The following is a 19,995-nucleotide window of genomic DNA, read 5'->3' on the forward strand; positions in this document are numbered from 1 at the left end:
AAATGATGACACAGGCATTGATGCAATACGAATAAGTGCTGCAAGTATGGCATACAATTCAGCAGTAAAAATGCTAGCCGAAGATAGTAATTGCCCTCGCACGACGCTGTCCGGAACACTGCTGCGAATCCGACGCTGTCTGAAGACTTAGAGCCATTTGTGTACACTGCGATGGCATGAGAATGAGAGTGGAAGTGGTCAAGAAAAAGAGAGCGGGAAGCCACCGTAGGTCATTGGGCTTTCGAACAAGGGAGTGAGAAAGAACAGACAAAGACCAGTGTTCACACATTGTTTCACTATAGCGTCCCCCATCCACTCTGCGGATGCTCTACACTCCTCCCCCCCAACTTGAAATTTCTCGAAGGGTTAAATCAGCATCACATTTTAATACACAATTATTATATTATTCAAATTTACATATGCTGAATTTAGGAAAATTCAGCATGTGTATATATAATCAAGTTTCTACTTAAGTTCAATAGTCTAGGTCCATCCATAAAGTTTGCTGGTGAATTTGAACAAACTAATTCACAGCAGTTTTTGAATTTAAATTGAAAGTATATTGAAAACCAACGAATATCTGCCCCTTTGTGCAAGTTTTTGAGGTTGTCTGGACATTTAGAGATGATGGAAGGGAAATAGGATGACTAGGATGGTGTATAAATCTGAAGTAGAGGGAAGAAGTAGGGGTTCTGGGAAAGGTTGGAGAGGTGTGGTCAAGGTTTTGTGTGAGGCACTTGGATATCCAGCTGGCTTGTGTGAATGTGTCAGAGAAGAGTGGAGGCAAGTGATTGTTATGAATTAACATACTGTTAGTGTGAGCAAGGTAACATAAGGGGAGTCAGGGAAACCGGTTAGCTGGCCATGAGTCCTGGTGGTGGGAGTACAGTGCCTGTACCCTGAAGCAGGGGTGGGGATGTGGGTTGGAGGGGCATCTGAACTGTAATGTTGGCGTACCTCTGGCGAGACAGTGATATAATGAATGATGGCTATAGTGCTTTTTTTTTCTTTTCGGGCCACCCTAGCTCGGCGGGAGACGGCCTGGAGTTTACCTGGAGAGAGTTCCGGGGGTCAACGCCCCCGCGGCCCGGTCTGTGACCAGGCCTCCTGGTGGATCAGAGCCTGATCAACCAGGCTGTTGCTGCTGGCTGCACGCAAACCAACGTACGAGGCCTGTATGTTAAAAATAAATAAATAAATAAATAATAATAATACACAAACGCAATGTAAAATTAGATTTTAACTAAATCGTCTTGATATTTTCGGCTGCCGAAGATTAAAATACAGTTGTAAATCAACACCGTAAGTTTCACAGATGTAAGTCAACACCTAAAGACTCAGGAGCTAGAGCATAACGTAATCAATCATTACAATACAGTAGGAATCACTAAATATGGCGGCCGATGACCGTCGAGTTTTGTGTGCTAACACTTTGGCATAATCACCCACATGAATATATAACAGGTACACATATATATATTCACATACATAAACATATGCTAGAGCATACGTAGGTTCATGTATCCATACGCACATGAGGGACAATCAACTTGTTCCTGAACATTTCTTTGTTAATGATTCCCTTTATGTTTTAAGTCTAACTTTCCTTCTGTTTCATAATATAGCTTGTGTATAGTATGTGTCATTTACTTTCTTAATTGTTTTGACAGTAAAAATTAAATTTACCTTTGAGGACAATATTGTTTTATGTGAACCATTTGAAAACTCTGTTCAGAGTGGCCCCGAGGTTTCTTGTCTCTTAGAGTAATGATGTTCCAGCATATTATAGTGTTGCTGGACCTGTGGTCGGTAAATAAAAAAAAAAGCAATTGCAACTTGTATATATACTACCAATTCAGAGTCATGTACCTATATATCTGTTATATCTATGTGACACTGATGGGTTAGTATTATACCCCTTCAAGAATTTTCTATTATTACACATACATTTTTTAAATTGCACCAAAGTGGTTGGGCCACTTACCTTTTATATCCTACCTCACTCCCCCTCCCACCCTTTTCCAATATTTCTATCCTTACCCATCCTTCTTCCTTACCCATCTTACCAAAGACTGGTCATAAGAAGTGAAATGATCGGTACATAGGGTTCTGCCACTGGTGCCCTGCCTGAGGCTAGACTGCTTCGCTGACTTTCTGATTAACGAAGCTATTGCTGCTAGCGATCAGCTGTCCACATAGCTTCAAAGCAAAGAGAGAAGCGCCTTGTAAAATATACATGGAAGATATTCGAAGGCCACGTCCTAAATCTGCACATGTGAGAGGAAGTGCAAAATAGATCCATTGAAAAGCATGGGTACCATATGCACAATAAAATTTTGTGTCAAAATTTGTAGCCCAAGCCTATTTAACCTACTTTTAGATCAGCCAGGCTGTGATGGTTGTGTGGGTCAGCGAGCCACAAACAACAGTAATCTGATTGAAGGAATAAAGGAATGGAACAGACTACCCGTACATGTCAAAGCCAGTCATAGCGTGAACCAGTTCAAGAAGAGTGCCAAAAGGTGTCTGATGAATGTAGCTACAGAAAGGGAGGGGAATGATTTTCTATTTTTTAGCTAACATACGTGTAAATTTTACCTTATTCCTTGTAATGACCCTCGTATTGTAGATAGTCTTAATGACCTTGGTGTAGCAGATAGTCTTTTTAGTATGATAATAAGATGTTATCTTCATTGTAGAATAATAAGAAAATATTATAACCTTTATACTATAATAATAAGGTAAAAGGACTCCAATGGAAATAAGTCACTCTGTCTGACTTTTTTGGGTTATCCTAGGTTCTCTACACATATGCTGCTATGTATGATAATTCTATGTAACTGTATTTGTGTATACCTGAATAAACTTACTTACTTACTTACTTACTTACTTACCCAGCCGAAGGTCGGGCTTCAAGGCCAGAAATACCACTGAAACCGGTCACAGGTAGCGGTCACAACCTAACTAATGTAGCATTATGACATGTAACTAGGTGTACGTGAACGAGAAGCTGAGCTCTGCACATTGGAGACCTTTGATTGTATCTCATGATAATTACTTTTCTACAGTGTTGCAGATGCAGGTCCAAGTGGCCATTCATTCACATTTGTGTTATTACACCATAATCACAGTGCAGATATATTTTTGACAAATTTATAGTTATAGTTTTCTGTCGTCTTGACAGCCTAAAAGTAGGTTTGAAGTTCCCTTGTGAGATAATGAAAGACAAGAGACGAGGAAAGACATGGTAATACAGGATATTGACCTTATTGCCCCCCTCCTGTGGCCGGACTGAGGGGGCGGCGACCCCCCACAACCAGGAGGCAGCACCTCATTCTCATACTACCCTTGGAGTTTAGCCCTTAAATACTTTAGACACAACAGCATGAAAAAAATGAAGCCGATGAGAATGCATTCTCCAGTTTAACAACAACAAATTATCACCATTTGTTTAATAAAATGGGAAAATCGGACTTACGCAACCTATTAATGTGAATCTTTGAGCAAAATACACCGGTACTAAGAGTTTGAAGCCTACCAGAAGAGATATTCTGCAGTTATCTCATCAAAACTAATAATCTCCACTTTTTTAATCTAACATTAATAAATTTTCATCAACGTAGCCTAAATTTAATGGTGACTTGTTTTAAGAAGCATAAGTGCTTAGCTTAGTCTTTGAAGTCATTTAGAAGAGGCATTCTCGAGGTAATTTACGAAAAATATACTAAATTAAAAAAAATAGTACTTAGTTTAATAGCAATCCGAACTGATAGAGAGGCACTCACATCATCCAATAATAACCTAATTTCCCTCTAAGTATGGTACATTAGCGCTAAAAGTTTAAAGTTGATCGGAAGACGTGTTCTCGAGTTATCGTAAAGAAACCATGGAAGAAAAGATGACTTCCAACAACCACGCTAAATATCCTCTTTCAAAGGATACAATTTACAGTAAATCTTTACATTATTTGTGAAGTAAAATAAATACCATCTTGAACTTATTTGTGTTTTGAACGAGGTTTGGTTTGCAACCTATTCAGTATGGCTCTAGTCACAGCATTAGTATTATAAAATGTGAGTCTAGGAGTGTGTTGTGTTGTGTGCCTAATGATGTTAATTAAAAAAAAATGGTTAATATCTCCAAGTGGTATCTTGGCGCGACATTTTTCCGCTCCCCTGGCAACACAAGTGTCATGATACTGTACCAAAATACAAAACTCGTTTCACTGACATTATATTTTTTCCCTTTTGCTTTACTTATACACTTACTAATAATGGTAAAGTAGATGTGAGAGGTAAGGAATGTAGAAAGAGAGGTGGGAGTGATCGTGAGTGTGGCAGCGAGGTGTTCACCTGGACACAGGTAGTATAGGTAAAGCTTCTCAGCAGTGTGTTGACACCACCTGGTGCAAGGTGAAGCTCTATACTGCGCTCCTCTCCTTGTGTAGTGATATGTGTTTGTGTACAGTGGTGTGTAGGTGTTTCATGAGTGTGGAGGAGTGTGTACCTTGATTCAGTGTCCGCACATTGTAAACAGTGAAGGAAAGTACGTCATTTTTTTGAGAGGAAGTGAGGGTCCCGCCAGCCATTGTTGAAGCTGTGATAGTATTACTGTTGTTGTTCCTGGGGATCACGGAGGCGACGCAGCAGCAGTAGCAGTAGCAGTGTTGGTGAGTACTGCGGGAGCACCTCAGGGAGGCTGTGACCTTCCAGTAATAACAGCAGAAGGAAAATTATAAGAGTGCGTGTGGTGCAATCTTGCCCCACTACCCTCACCCTGCCTGCCCCTCCTGCTATTAACTTCCCCCACTCTTGAGGTGAACATCTTAACCCTTCCCCCCCAGTCTACGCCCTCTACCTTCCTACCAGCACCTATCAGTCTTCCCTCCACTCCTTTTCCTCTTATCCACATCATCCTATCACAATCCTCTTTCCTTACATGAGGATCACTGCGGTAGTCCTGTGCTTAACATGTCCTGCTCGAACATTCCCACTAGTGGCACTCTCCACCCTATTATTAAGGCTACTCAAAGTATTCGATTCAATGACCCTACTCCGCCGTTTATTCCGCTCGTCTACAATCATTTTTAAACCTGTGTTCTATATTTTCTTTATGTTCTGTGTTCTTCTATCGTCCTGTCCTCCTCCAGGATAGAGACATACACAGAACACAGTGGGCTATACCATGTACAGGTTCAAAGCTTGGATGTGGCGGGTAATAGGTGAATGTAACTTAATACTTAGTGTGCAACTGAAGCTACACAAGACGTATTTTTAGGGCACATAAGAAACAGGTTGAAGGACATTAATATTATTATAATCAAAGGGAAGCACTAAACCCGTAGGATTATACAGCGCCTGGGGGGGAGGATGTGGAAGGCATTCAGGCTTAATTCGGGGAACTGGAGCAGATCCAATTCCCTAAATCAAGAGCCCCTCACCAACATCAAGGAACCTTCCTGAGGGGAGGTTGAAGGACAAACTTGCAACATAAGACGCCTAACAGGAACAGGAAATTTTACAATAGGCCTCGTCCGACAGGGAACACTACTGGGCGAAGAATTAAATATTTAAATTATTCTGGTGTATGATTGATGATCTCGATGAGGAACAAGATAACGCCAAATATTTCTTTGAAAATGCATTTGTTGCAAAACTAAGGACGAATTATTTGTTCTTATAAATAGACGCTATAGCAGAATAGATATTATACATTTCGCTTGGAGACCAAACTTTTTCAAGTCTTAGCATGCACATAGTAAACTTGGGTATATATAGTTGGGAGAGCAGGTGACTAGAAGTCATCACATGTCAGCTTAGGAGGGCGGTGTGTGCCGAGGAGCATGCGAGTCAGGGGTCCCGCCAACTGGAAACTAACCTGGTTTTGACTGATGGTGTCTGGTATGAATGAGAGTAGATCAAATGCATTTTCGTATGTTCCTGTCATTTTCTTTGATAACTACACTCGACCTGGGCTAGTCCATGTGTAAGGCCGTAATACAATGTAAAACAGGCGTTGTTGATGCAATAATTGTAATTTAAGGTTTTATTCTTGAGTGCCTGTTCCTTCAAGAAATTCAAAAGCGCTCGTACATTAAGCCACAAATGACAGTGTGATCATCATAATCGTAAACTTTAGACAAGAGATGAGATTTCGTCTGAGACTTGAAAGCATCAACATAACTAATTTAAAAGACACTGGAAATCTGTTGGACAATCTAGGTGCTACATAAGAAATGGCTGTTCAGCGAATGATTTCTCTCCAGCACAAGGCTCGGTCTGCAAGGGTCCACGTCATGACATGAGTGAAAACATTCCTGAGCCTAATGTAAAAGTTACAAGCATATCAGTAAGATATTTGGGTTCATTAAACTTGATAACTTTAAGTGTTAATGAGCAGAGTTTAAATGAATTCTTGTCTTTATAGGGAGCCAGTGCAAAAACCAATTCGAAAGGAAACAAACGCATTGATAAGGACCAAGATTATATGTTAATCAAAATATTTTCTTACTACATAGATATTGCAAATATGAAAATTGCAAGATTTAAGAATTTGGTTGATGTGTCCAACAAACGATAATGAAGAATCCAGCTAGACATCCAGATCCCAGTCCCTGGACCCATTACGTACCTCTGTAATCTGTAAATACCTTTGTAACTTGTCATGATTGTGACCAGACCTACCTGGAGTTCATTACCTTTGTAAATTGTGAGTTCATTACCTTTGTAAATTGTGAGTTCATTACCTTTGTAAATTGTGAGTTCATTACCTTTGTAAATTGTGAGTTCATTACCTCTGTAACTTGCTCAGCTATCAAAACTTTGGAGTCCAGTCCCTGGACCAATTATGTACCTCTGTAATCTTTTGACTACCGCCCACAGGATGGGTATGGGGTGCATAATAAACATATTAAACTAACTAAACTCCTTCACTGATCCCACAGGTTGCAAACTGACAGTACCGCTATCAGATGCACCAAAATCTCTAATCTGTATTTCCCTGAGGTTTCCCTAACAGTCAATTTTCTATTTCTCATCCAAGCTAGAATATCCAACAAAAGAGAACTAAAGCAGAGTCCTGCATCTTCCGCATTTAGAACTCGGATGTGGACTTGTGTATCATATTAAAAATAATGATTAACCCCATGTAGTAAACAATACCGGTCCAAGAATAGAGCCCTGAGGAACGCCATAGGGTAAAGGAGACTCCTTATTTACAGAATCATTGACTGATACAGATATGTAATCCTATCTTATAGATACCTATAGATTTCAGAAGCGACCATGTAGTATCCTTAAGGCTACAGCCGAATAGATCTCTTATCAGTAATGCATGATCAGTAGTATAAAATGCAGCAGAGAAGTCCAACAAAATTAGCATCGACTTGCATAATAATAATCTCTGTAGGATGATAAAAGTATTTTAAAACTAGAAATACCCACTATCGATGTGTGAGAAAGTTTTAGTAATGTGAAGGATCTTTTAGCAAGAGATGGTGTGCTAAGTTTCGCCTTTCACTGACCAAACCTACTCCCTCCCATTCCCGAGGACTATATAATCTACGGGTTTAGCGCTTCCAATGAAAAAAAAATGAGTTTTGAAGGATGCTCATGAGACGTGTATAAAAGAGACTAAGTACAATGAAATGTTATTCTTATTAAGGAAACTTTTTCTCTCACCAAAGGCCTAATTAACTTATGAGATTGGTAAAGCCCCAGTTGGATGAAACTTTTTCCTACTAAAGCCCCCAGGTGGGCGAAATATTTCTTTAATAAAGCCGTTGATCAAAACAATTCTCTAATGAAGTCACTGACCGGCAAAACTTTTCCTTAACGAAGCCACTGGTAGGTACAACGTTTCCTTAAAAGTTACATTTCGTTGTAATTACGTCTCTTATACTTTTGTGGGTGTACCTTATTTGTGCGACACCACTGACACATGTATAAAGACAAGGAAACCAGAATTTGTGGTTACTACTATAATTTTTGTGGTTTGTAGGAAAAATATTTAGAGCTCTAGTTAATAGAAATCTGCAGCCAAGGCAGAAGTGCGCATATGTTGCTAATAAAGCATGCGTGGTTTCATATTAAGACGTAGAAGCATAACCTTGAAAGTTTTTTACCATTTAATCTCTCAGACTAAGACTAGGCTCTTAGGTACTTTTTGGCAGTTCACTTTATATGGAGATCACAGTTATACGAAATGTACAGCGTGTGAACGAAGGCAGTATATAAATAAAAAAGCGCTGTATGACCCTGATGGGTTTAGCACTTAATAATAATAATAATAATAATAATAATAATAATAATGAATTATAACACTGAACGAGTAGTAGTATCTTCCACTATGTAGACGAAACGACTTCTCAGTGGATGTCATAACTGCATATGGTGTCTTATTCAAATATTGTTGGTATGTTTCACCATTGATATACACGAAGACAGGCACACTAGAACACTATATCTTGGATTGTTCAAAATCCCACACACATTAGCCTAATTCATGAGTCTTGACACATAGGTGCAAACCAATTCTACAATAAATATTAATTATATTGTTAATGATTTTTAATTATCTTGACGTTTTTTCCACATAGTGCGTCATTTAATAAATAAACGAAATTTTAATCATGAAGTGACTTTACAAGCCAAATATATCGCTATATACCACTGGAAATTAATAACCATTATGATCAGTAATTGTTTCTGTGCAGTACCCTGACAGTTTGAGATCCGGGTGCATAACGAATGGTCACAGGATGAGCTGCAGGTGCATAGAACACTCGCAGGATGAGCTGTGGGTGCACAGAATACCACTTGCAGGATGAGCTGTGGGTGCACAGAACACTCGCAGGATGAGCTGTGGGTGCACAGAGCACTCGCAGGATGAGCTGTGGGTGCACAGAACACCACTCGCAGGATGAGCTGTGGGTGCACAGGACACCACTCGCAGGATGAGCTGAGGGTGCACACACCACTCCCAGGATGAGCTGTGGGTGCATAGAACACGACTCGCAGGATGAGCTGAGGGTGTACACAACTCCACTCGCAGGATGAGCTGAGGGTGCACACAGCACCACTCGCAGGATGAGCTGTGGGTGCACAGGACACCACTCGCAGGATGAGCTGTGGGTGCATAGGACACTACTCGCAGAATGATCTGTGGGTGCACAGACCACTCGCAGGATGAGCTGTGGATGCACACACCACCACTCGCAGGTTGAGCTGTGGGTGCACACGACACCACTCGCAGAATGAGCTGTGGGTGCACAGGACACCACTCGCAGGATGAGCTGCGGGTGCACAGAACACTTGCAGGATGAACTGTGGATGCACACAACACCACTCGCAGGATGAGCTGTGGATGCACACAACACCACTCGCAGGATGAGCTGTGGGTGCACAGGACACCACTCGCAGAATGATTTGTGGGTGCAAAGAACACCTCTCGCAGGATGAGCTGTGAATGCACAGAACACCTCTCGCAGGATGAGCTGTGGGTGCACAGAGCACCACTCTCAGGATGAGCTGTTGGTGCACAGAACACAACTCGCAGGGTGAGCTGTGGGTGCACAGAACACAACTCGCAGGATGAGCTGTGGGTGCACAGAACACAACTCGCAGGATGAGCTGTGGGTGCACAGAACACAACTCGCAGGGTGAGCTGTGGGTGCACAGAACACCACTCGCAGGGTGAGCTGCGGGTGCACAGAACACCACTCGCAGGGTGAGCTGTGGGTGCACTATAAAGTAGCCGTTCAGGCGACAAAAATCGTAAAACGTACACAAATGTATAACAACTTCATTCCCAGCAACGAGAATCTTTATTATGAAGACAGTAGACGTTCATGAGGATTAAGGTAATTGAAGTTACATCCTTTTGAATGGCGGATGACGAGGTGGAAAAAAGTGGTGTTTAAGCTGGTGAGTCATATATGAAGGGGCAATAAGTGGTTCATAATAATAAATCAAAATTTAACTCTTAAAATGAAGGCGCAATGAGTGGTTCATAATGATAAATCAAAATTTAACTCTTAAAATTTAAATGTAATCAGAATAAATAAGTTTAGATTTAATCAAGGATATATGAAAGCATTGGTTTGGCGATAGAGCTAATGATTAGCGGGATACTCCTAAATAGGTAATTGAAACACACTCATCTGATGCCTTGTTTACTCATATTGTTAATTTAACGGTATTATTATTAGATCTCACTTTACAGACATTTTGATCCTTCAACTTGACTCTTTGCCTTTAAATAGTTGTTCATATTTGAGATGTCAAATTTCATTAGTATCTTAAGGTTTGAATAACTTGTCTCCATTTCACAAGGAAGAACAGTTGAGTGTTTTAAGTCTTTCTTCATAGGGTTTGTATCTTATTTAAGAGCGCTGCTATGTTGCCCTACTTTGCAACTACTCTAGTTTATGTTAGTGTTTTATGCAGTCAGGGGCCAACACTGGACAGCATAATTTAGGTGAGGTCTGATAAGTGCGTTATAAAAGTATAAATTTTGTCTCTTGTTTTGTAGTAGAAGTTTCCGGTTATGGCTAATTTATTGGCATGCTGCTCGCAGGTCTTCATTATTTAATATACTTGACGCAATTGCTAATGACCGTTTCAAGGTGCTCTTTCTTGTCTCGTGTAGTGGGTCCCCAAACCGTTTTTATATCTTAAATATTGTTATAACATCAACTTATCTAGGGCCTTTCCGTTGTCTGTCCAACTCTGTTACTGTAGAAGTATTCAAGAAGGACTTAGGTTCGGTTTCCGGGCGAGATGAGACATGTAGACAAGTCTCTTCACACCTGCTGCCCCTGTTCACTTAGTAGTAAACAGCTATGAGTTAGTAGGTTATTGTGGGTCGCATCTTGTGGACTTAGGAAAAAAGACTTACACACACTAGCTGAAATATGCAACACTTCTTAGACTTACCTGGGTTATTAACCCTCCGGGGTTAAGGTGTCGAAAAAAATCTTCCACGGATGTGGCGTCTTCATTGGAGTGGGAGGGGAGGAAGGTGTTCGAAGGGGGAGTGGGTGCAGGAAAGAAGAAAACTTTATTAAAATTATTAACCCCATGGGATTGGTAACCCACAGGATAACCCAAGAATGCCCCGAGTGTAACTTATTTCCATTTGGGGCTTTTGATCGTTTTCCCAGGATGCCACCCATAACAGTTGGCTAATTAAGTATATATGTACTGGTAGGTTAACAGGAACATAAATGTTAGGATACTTGTCTATACATCTCGCCTCCGACCAGGATTGAACCAGGGTCCTTCGGTTGTGAACCGGATGTGCTGCAAGTGAGTTAAGAGGGAAGGAGAGTGCAGGGAGGTGTTAGGGTACATGGATGAAGAGAGGTGTAGGGAGGTGTTGGGGTGTATGGGTGAAGGAAGGTATAGGGAGATATTTTGGTTAATGAATGAAGGAGGGTACTGTTGTTGCAGCATCAGCAACAGCATTACCAGCAGCAACATTAGTAGTAGTTACAGCAGCAGCACCAGTAGTGGAATCAGCAGTAGCAACATCAATATCAGCAGTAGCAACATCAATATCAGCAGTAGCAACATCAATATCAGCAGTAGCCACATCAATATCAGTAGCAACATCAATATCAGCAGTAACAACATCAATATCAGCAGTAACAACATCAATATCAGCAGTAGCAACATCAGTATCAGTAGCAGCAGAATTGCTAGCAGAAACAACGTTACTAGCACCAACAAAAGCAGTAGAAGCAGCAGCAGCAGTAACAACTCACGTGAAGAAGTACATGTTATGAACACTGCAGGTGTTAGTGTGTTCCAAATATAGAGGAGGCAAGCAGGTATACAGGTGTTGTAGTGAGGACAAGTGTAGGCGTGGGTATGTGGCTGCCTCTGCACCTGGGAGGGAAGGTACTGTACGACCTTTCACCCACTAGGGTTTTTCAAGTGCAAGAAATACATTGTGAAGAGTTTATAATATCGACAGGATAAAAAAAAAAACACCATGGCAGAATTGAATTTTTTTTTTTTTTAGAGAACGTTTCTCTTAGCGACTAAGCCTTGTCAAAAATCTGAGTTTGCAGTTGCCTTACCCGAGTCGAAGTGTCCCACGTATTGGTATTGACTGGCAAACACGCCGATTCGATTCGATGAGGTTCGCTGGTACAGTCCCGGCCTGAGTCTTGTCCAATTGGTGACCCGGCGAAACATGCTGTTTTGTTTCAGTAGCTATAAAGCGTTATAAAGTCTAAACTTATGACATGTTATGCCATACATGTTTTATTAGTATTAGTATACAGTATATACAAATAAGAACACGGTAAGCATAGGTATAGAGAGTCGGAAGAGCAGGTGACGGAGTGTGAACCTACGTTAGGTCAACAGGGCGGTATGTATTGAAGAGTACTTGAACCAGGGGTCCCCCCAACTGAAAACTTTCCTGGTTCTGGGTGTGATGGTGTTTGTGGTATGAATAAGCGCTTTCCTAGCTGAAAGACTCTTTTTACCATCGCCTCACAACAATTAGTGTTATGTTAAAAAAATAGTTTAAGTATGCCTGGAGGGTCAAATTAACTAAGTGTTAAGAAAGAGTGTTTCCTAAGAGCGCTGCGAGGCTGGTATTGAGTTGTAGCCTGAGGATTTTCAATCAAACTACTGCCACACAAACTTTCAACCTCCTTAATTTATTAAGAGGTTTTGATGTTGGTATTTGCGGCGAGATTGGGTGGGAGGCGAGGAAGAGGAGGAATGAGAAGATGAAGTATATAGTTATGAAACGGAGGGTTAGGACGACGTGATAATAAGGGGAATGATGTGAACGTGGTCTGTTGTCTCAGTGAAACGAGGATGTGGTGAACAAAAGATACTTGCCTTCAAGGTAGTGAAAATGGTTACAAGGTGTTGGTGGCTGTCCTGTAGCAGCCATCATGTAGGTGGGGTGGTTGCTCTTTGAACCATGGTGGTGGGTGTCCTGTAACAGCTGTGGTGGTATTCACCTCACCAGCTGTTTTTCACCATTTCATTTTTATCCCCTACCTCGCGCACCTCCCCCACACTCACATCTGGTTATTCCTCACTCCTAAAAGATGTTATACCTCCTTGGCCAATGCATGAAATCACTGCCTCTCCATCAACATTTAACAGCTCAAAATATTCCCTCCATCTTCCCAATACCTCCACCCCCCATCTAATAACTCCTCTCTTATGTTTTTAACTGTAAAATCCATTCGTTCCTTATGCTTTCTCAACTTATTTATCTCCCAAACTTTTTCTTATTCTCATCAAAATTTGTTGACATACCCTGATCATCAGCTTTCTAATTTGCTCGCCTTTTACACTCCTCACTACTCTCTTAACCTCTCTTTTACTCATCATATGCTCCACCTCCTTATATCTGTATTGCTTTGTAAAAACCTCTCATATGTTAACTTTTCTCTCTTACTACTTACTTTACCTCATTCACCAGTGACTCCTCTTTCCTCGAGCATCTACCCTCCTGTATCCATAAACTTCTGCTGCAGTCTCTTAAATCTTCCCCATATCTCTTAAGCCTCTTCCTCGTTACCTATACTCTCACTAGCCCATCTTTCTCCCAAAAGTTGTTTCTGTTTTACCTTAACTACCTCTTAATTTATAAATTTCCCTTCTCTCATGTTCACTGATGCCATTCTCCTCATACCCCATCAACTTCTACCCCTCTTCTCTCTCTCTCTCTCTCTCTCTTTCTCTCTCTCTCTCTCTTTCTCTCTCTCTCTCTCTTTCTCTCTCTCTCTCTCTCTCTCTCTCTCTCTCTCTCTCTCTCTCTCTCTCTCTCTCTCATATTTAAGTCGTAATAAACGATTGTAAACGATAAACAAAGATTGACGGGGAGGGATGAACCGTGGTCATGAGATTGGCAGGTTCAGCACTTTACCGCTGGGCTACAGAGCTTTGGAAATTTACTTTTTTTTTTTTATATTCAAGTCCTCGTCAGCGGCACAAATTGTGACCCAAACTGACTTTCCCAGAGCTCCAGCAACTTTCACTGTAAATTTATTCACGCCCCCTCAAATCCGTAATGTCTGTGAACTCGATATAAATTGTAAATGAATAAACAGAAAGATGGACGGGGGATTGAACCGTGGTTCTGGGATTAGTAGGTCGATCTTTCTGTTTATTAATTTACAGTCGTTTACTACGATTTAAATCGAGTTTATAGACTTACATGGCTTTGACTAAGATGTGAGGAACCTCTCTTGGTGGGTTCTGTAAAGCTAAACACCCTACACTAGGATCGGAAGACACAAGCACGGATGTCACAGGCACTAGAGTCAACAAATTTACTCACCGGGGCAGACTTGATTACTTAAGTCTTTTCTAAGATATACACAGAAAGGCCTTTTGGTGGATAAGATCTCTGGATTACACGAGACAGTGATGAAATGAATGGTAAATTTGCATTTATTTAAACTTTGAATAAGTTTCCGTAAGACATAAATTTAGGAAATACAGTGGAAATGGAAAATAAAATTTGCACGGAAGAAAAATCAGAATGATAAGAGGGAAAATGTTATCATGGAGCAGTCATCAGTAGGCTGCCACAAGGAGCACTGCTTGCTTCCATCATTTTTCTAAATAATATACACAGTGGGTAAAGAATTAGATGTATTTGCATATGATACAACACTAAGAAAATAACAAGATGACTGTAATTGTTAAATTGAATAACTAAAACAAGACGAGCATTGCTCTAATGTGTAGCCACAAATAGGTAATTGCAAATAGGTAATTACACACAGTGGGCTGATGATATACGTGTTATTATATGGCTGCTACAAAGAGTAATGATGAAGGCAGGCAGCAGAGCGTTTAACGATGAGAGATGTGCTGATTGTTTTTGTGTCACTAGGGTTACCCCCTGCCAGTGTGAAGCTCTGACCTTGGACTAGAAACCTGCACACTAACAGGTTCTGCTGCCCACCCCACCCACTCTCCTAGACACTCCACTCTCATATCCCACTCCTCCTTCCTCTCACCTTACCCTCTCTTACACCCCACTCTCTCCCTCACACATCACTGTCAGCAAACCTTGGCCCTAATTCTCGGGGCTTACTGACTAGGTCTGACTTAGAATTTCATTACTAGATCAACCTGCTGTCCTGGACCTTTGTTGTTGGTGGAACAAGTTTCTGTAAGCCGTGGAGAGTCTCCATTACACCGGCCTATTTCTATTTCTCTGCCACTTTTTGACTAAACTAGAAATTCAAATGCAGAATGTCACCAGTTAGTCTGCTGTATCTACTCTGATAGTTACTTAGGAACCCAAGAGTATTCTAATACTTTGGCATAAATCTTGGTAATTGATACCATCAAATTGGTTTAAAAATATATGTAAGCAAACACAAAGGACGAATCTTATTGTGGCTAGCTGGTCCAGTGGCTAACGCGACGGTCTGAAGTTTTGAGACTGACCGCAGGTTCAATCCCGCCCGTGGTATGGCATATTTATTAGAAAATGTTTCGGTCATGAGACCTTGATCACTTCTAACAAGGTCCCCAGGACCGAAATCTTTTTTAATAAATATGTCCTAGTATTTTGCTCACGTGTCTTTTTAGACCACTCTAATACTTTAAATTGCTGCAGCTCTTGGTAATTATGACTGACTCTTATTATTGCTTTAGTAATTAAGTGTTTACCTGGAGTTTACCTGGAGAGAGTTCCGGGGGTCAACGCCCCCGCGGCCCGGTCTGAGACCAGGCCTCCTGGTGGATCAGAGCCTGATCAACCAGGCTGTTGCTGCTGGCTGCACGCAAACCAACATACGAGCCACAGCCCGGCTGATCCGGAACTGACTTTAGGTGCTTGTCCAGTGCCAGCTTGAAGACTGCCAGGGGTCTGTTGGTAATCCCCCTTATGTGTGCTGGGAGGCAGTTGAACAGTCTCGGGCCCCTGACACTTATTGTATGGTCTCTTAACGTGCTAGTGACACCCCTGCTTTTCATTGGGGGGATGGTGCATCGTCTGCCAAGTCTTTTGCTTTCGTAGTGGGTGATTTTCGTGTGCAAGTTCGGTACTAGTCCCTCTAGGATTTTCCAGGTGTATATAATCATGTATCTCTCCCTCCTGCGTTCCAGGGAATACAGGTTTAGGAACCTCAAGCGCTCCCAATAATTGAGGTGTTTTATCTCCGTTATGCGCGCCGTGAAAGTTCTCTGTACATTTTCTAGGTTGGCAATTTCACCTGCCTTGAAAGGTGCTGTTAGTGTGCAGCAATATTCCAGCCTAGATAGAACAAGTGACCTGAAGAGTGTCATCATGGGCTTGGCCTCCCTAGTTTTGAAGGTTCTCATTATCCATCCTGTCATTTTTCTAGCAGATGCGATTGATACAATGTTATGGTCCTTGAAGGTGAGATCCTCCGACATGATCACTCCCAGGTCTTTGACGTTGGTGTTTCGCTCTATTTTGTGGCCAGAATTTGTTTTGTACTCTGATGAAGATTTAATTTCCTCATGTTTACCATATCTGAGTAATTGAAATTTCTCATCGTTGAACTTCATATTGTTTTCTGCAGCCCACTGAAAGATTTGGTTGATGTCTGCCTGGAGCTTTGCAGTGTCTGCAATGGAAGACACTGTCATGCAGATTCGGGTGTCATCTGCAAAGGAAGACACGGTGCTGTGGCTGACATCCTTGTCTATGTCGGATATAAGGATGAGGAACAAGATGGGAGCGAGTACTGTGCCTTGTGGAACAGAGCTTTTCACCGTAGCTGCCTCGGACTTTACTCTGTTGACGACTACTCTCTGTGTTCTGTTAGTGAGGAAATTATAGATCCATCGACCGACTTTTCCTGTTATTCCTTTAGCACGCATTTTGTGCGCTATTACGCCATGGTCACACTTGTCGAAGGCTTTTGCAAAGTCTGTATATATTACATCTGCATTCTTTTTGTCTTCTAGTGCATTTAGGACCTTGTCGTAGTGGTCCAATAGTTGAGACAGACAGGAGCGACCTGTTCTAAACCCATGTTGCCCTGGGTTGTGTAACTGATGGGTTTCTAGATGCGTGGTGATCTTGCTTCTTAGGACCCTTTCAAAGATTTTTATGATATGGGATGTTAGTGCTATTGGTCTGTAGTTCTTTGCTGTTGCTTTACTGCCCCCTTTGTGGAGTGGGGCTATGTCTGTTGTTTTTAGTAACTGTGGGACGACCCCCGTGTCCATGCTCCCTCTCCATAGGATGGAAAAGGCTCGTGATAGGGGCTTCTTGCAGTTCTTGATGAACACAGAGTTCCATGAGTCTGGCCCTGGGGCAGAGTGCATGGGCATGTCATTTATCGCCTGTTCGAAGTCATTTGGCGTCAGGATAACATCGGATAGGCTTGTGTTAATCAAATTTTGTGGCTCTCTCATAAAAAATTCATTTTGATCTTCGACTCTCAGTCTGGTTAGCGGCTTGCTAAAAACTGAGTCATATTGGGACTTGAGTAGCTCACTCATTTCCTTGTTGTCATCTGTGTAGGACCCATCTTGTTTAAGTAGGGGCCCAATACTGGACGTTGTTCTCGATTTTGATTTGGCATAGGAGAAGAAATACTTTGGGTTTCTTTCGATTTCATTTATGGCTTTTAGTTCTTCCCGCGATTCCTGACTCCTAAAGGATTCTTTTAGCTTAAGTTCGATGCTTGCTATTTCTCTGACCAGTGTCTCCCTACGCATTTCAGATATATTGACCTCTTTTAGCCGCTCTGTTATTCTTTTCCGTCGCCTGTAAAGGGAGCGCCTGTCTCTTTCTGTTTTACATCTACTCCTCCTTTTTCTTAGAGGAATAAGCCTTGTGCATACATCGAGTGCTACCGAGTTAATCTGTTCTAGGCATAAGTTGGGGTCTGTGTTGCTTAGTATATCTTCCCAGCTTATATCGGTTAGGACTTGGTTTACTTGGTCCCACTTTATGTTTTTGTTATTGAAGTTGAATTTGGTGAATGCTCCCTCGTGACTAATCTCATTATGTCGGTCTGGGGCTCCGCGCATACATGACTGAACCTCAATTATGTTGTGATCTGAGTATATTGTTTTTGATATGGTGATATTTCTTATCAGATCATCATTGTTAGTGAAGATGAGGTCTAGTGTATTCTCCAGTCTAGTAGGCTCTATTATTTGCTGGTTTAAATTGAATTTTGTGCAGAGATTTAAAAGCTCGCGTGAGTGTGAGTTTTCATCAGAGCTGCCTCCTGGTGTTATTACTGCAACAATATTATTTGCTATATTCCTCCATTTTAGGTGCCTTAAGTTGAAATCCCCCAGGAGCAAGATGTTGGGTGCAGGAGCTGGAAGGTTTTCCAGACAGTGGTCAATTTTTAACAGCTGTTCCTGGAATTGCTGGGATGTTGCATCCGGAGGCTTGTAGACTATCACAATGACTAGGTTTTGGTTCTCGACCTTTACTGCTAAAACTTCCACTACATCATTTGAGGCATTTAGCAGTTCTGTGCAAACAAGTGACTCTGCAATGTACAGGCCAACCCCCCCCCTTTTGCCTGTTCACTCTGTCACATCTGTATAGGTTGTAACCTGGGATCCATATTTCGTTGTCTAAGTGATCCTTTATGTGGGTCTCAGTGAAAGCCGCGAACATTGCCTTTGCCTCTGCAAGCAGTCCACGGATGAAAGGTATTTTGTTGTTTGTTGCTGGCTTTAGACCCTGTATATTTGCAAAGAAGAATGTTATCGGACTGGTGGTATTGTTGGTACTGGGGGGGGATTTTTTTTCCGGCATTAGTATCTGTATCTGTTGGTTTGGAGTGGAGGCCATCGACTGTGGTTCCACTCCAGGAATGACTGGATTTGGTGTACGATTTCTGCCATTTCCTGCCAGTTTTTTTTCCTTCCTGGCACTAAAAAACCTCTCCCTCTTGAGTGGCTGTGGCTACCCAGGTTTTCCCATGGCCTGGATGTTTTGTATCTTTTTGTCCCCTTTAGATGGTATGCCTGGCAATTTAAGTTATAGCACAGTCTTTCCTGTACTGAAGAGGTACACAGTTCAGGGTGAAAAAGCTTACAGGAAGGGAGTTTGCATTTTCCTGTTGTCATATGGGCATGGCATTTCCTAGGGTGGTCATAGTTGCACGTCCCATCTGTTTTTCCAGATTTCCCATGCCAGCAGATACCGAGTGCATAGTATGTGCACAGGCTTGGTTTCCGTTTGCCTTGGGTTTCTGTGACTGTATTCCTTGTTGGTGCATGTTTCCCTGTCTTACTTCTATCCTCCCTAGCACCAACAATGGAGCTCCCACCATTTAACAAAGGTACCATATTTTATAGTTTTCTAAGATAATGAACCTAAGTAGCATCATCTAGATCAACATAGATGCCCAAAATCAAGACTAGAATTCTTCCCAGTCACTTAATGAGTGGAAAACAGTTAAAGCTGCTGTATAGCTTCCAGCAGTTCTCTAAGTTGGCTTTGCAATCACCTTACCACATTTACTTATACAATTTATTTATTTATTATCACACTGGCCGATTCCCACCAAGGCAGGGTGGCCCGAAAAAGAAAAAGTTTCACCATCATTCACTCCATCCCTGTCTTGCCAGAAGGGTGCTTTACACTACAGTTTTTAAACTGCAACATTAACACCCCTCCTTCAGAGTGCAGGCACTGTACTTCCCATCTCCAGGACTCAAGTCCGGCCTGCCGGTTTCCCTGAACCCCTTCATAAATGTTACTTTGCTCACACTCTAACAGCACGTCAAGTATTAAAAACCATTTGTCTCCATTCACTCCTATCAAACACGCTCACGCATGCCTGCTGGAAGTCCAAGCCCCTCGCACACAAAACCTCCTTTACCCCCTCCCTCCAACCTTTCCTAGGCCGACCCCTACCCCGCCTTCCTTCCACTACAGACTGATACACTCTTGAAGTCACTCTGTTTTGCTCCATTCTCTCTACATGTCCGAACCACCTCAACAACCCTTCCTCAGCCCTCTGGAGAACAGTTTTGGTAATCCCGCACCTCC

General features: G+C 41.8%; 1 protein-coding gene across 5 annotated transcripts in view; it reads left to right on the plus strand.

Moving 5' to 3' along the window:
- The first annotated feature begins 4,360 nt into the window (after positions 1 to 4,360).
- Positions 4,361 to 19,995, plus strand: part of LOC128702118 (uncharacterized) — a 120,486-nt gene continuing 104,851 nt past the window's right edge. For 3 of the 5 annotated variants that reach the window (XM_053796147.2, XM_053796167.2, XM_053796193.2), the window contains exon 1: positions 4,361 to 4,669. The gene's annotated coding sequence lies outside the window, so the exon portion shown is untranslated. The remainder of the gene's footprint in view (positions 4,670 to 19,995) is intronic. The other 2 variants (XM_053796177.2, XM_053796158.2) reach the window with 2 other exon arrangements.

The sequence above is a fragment of the Cherax quadricarinatus genome, chromosome 37, assembly GCF_038502225.1.
Source record: "Cherax quadricarinatus isolate ZL_2023a chromosome 37, ASM3850222v1, whole genome shotgun sequence".
NCBI classification, from domain to species: domain Eukaryota; kingdom Metazoa; phylum Arthropoda; class Malacostraca; order Decapoda; family Parastacidae; genus Cherax; species Cherax quadricarinatus.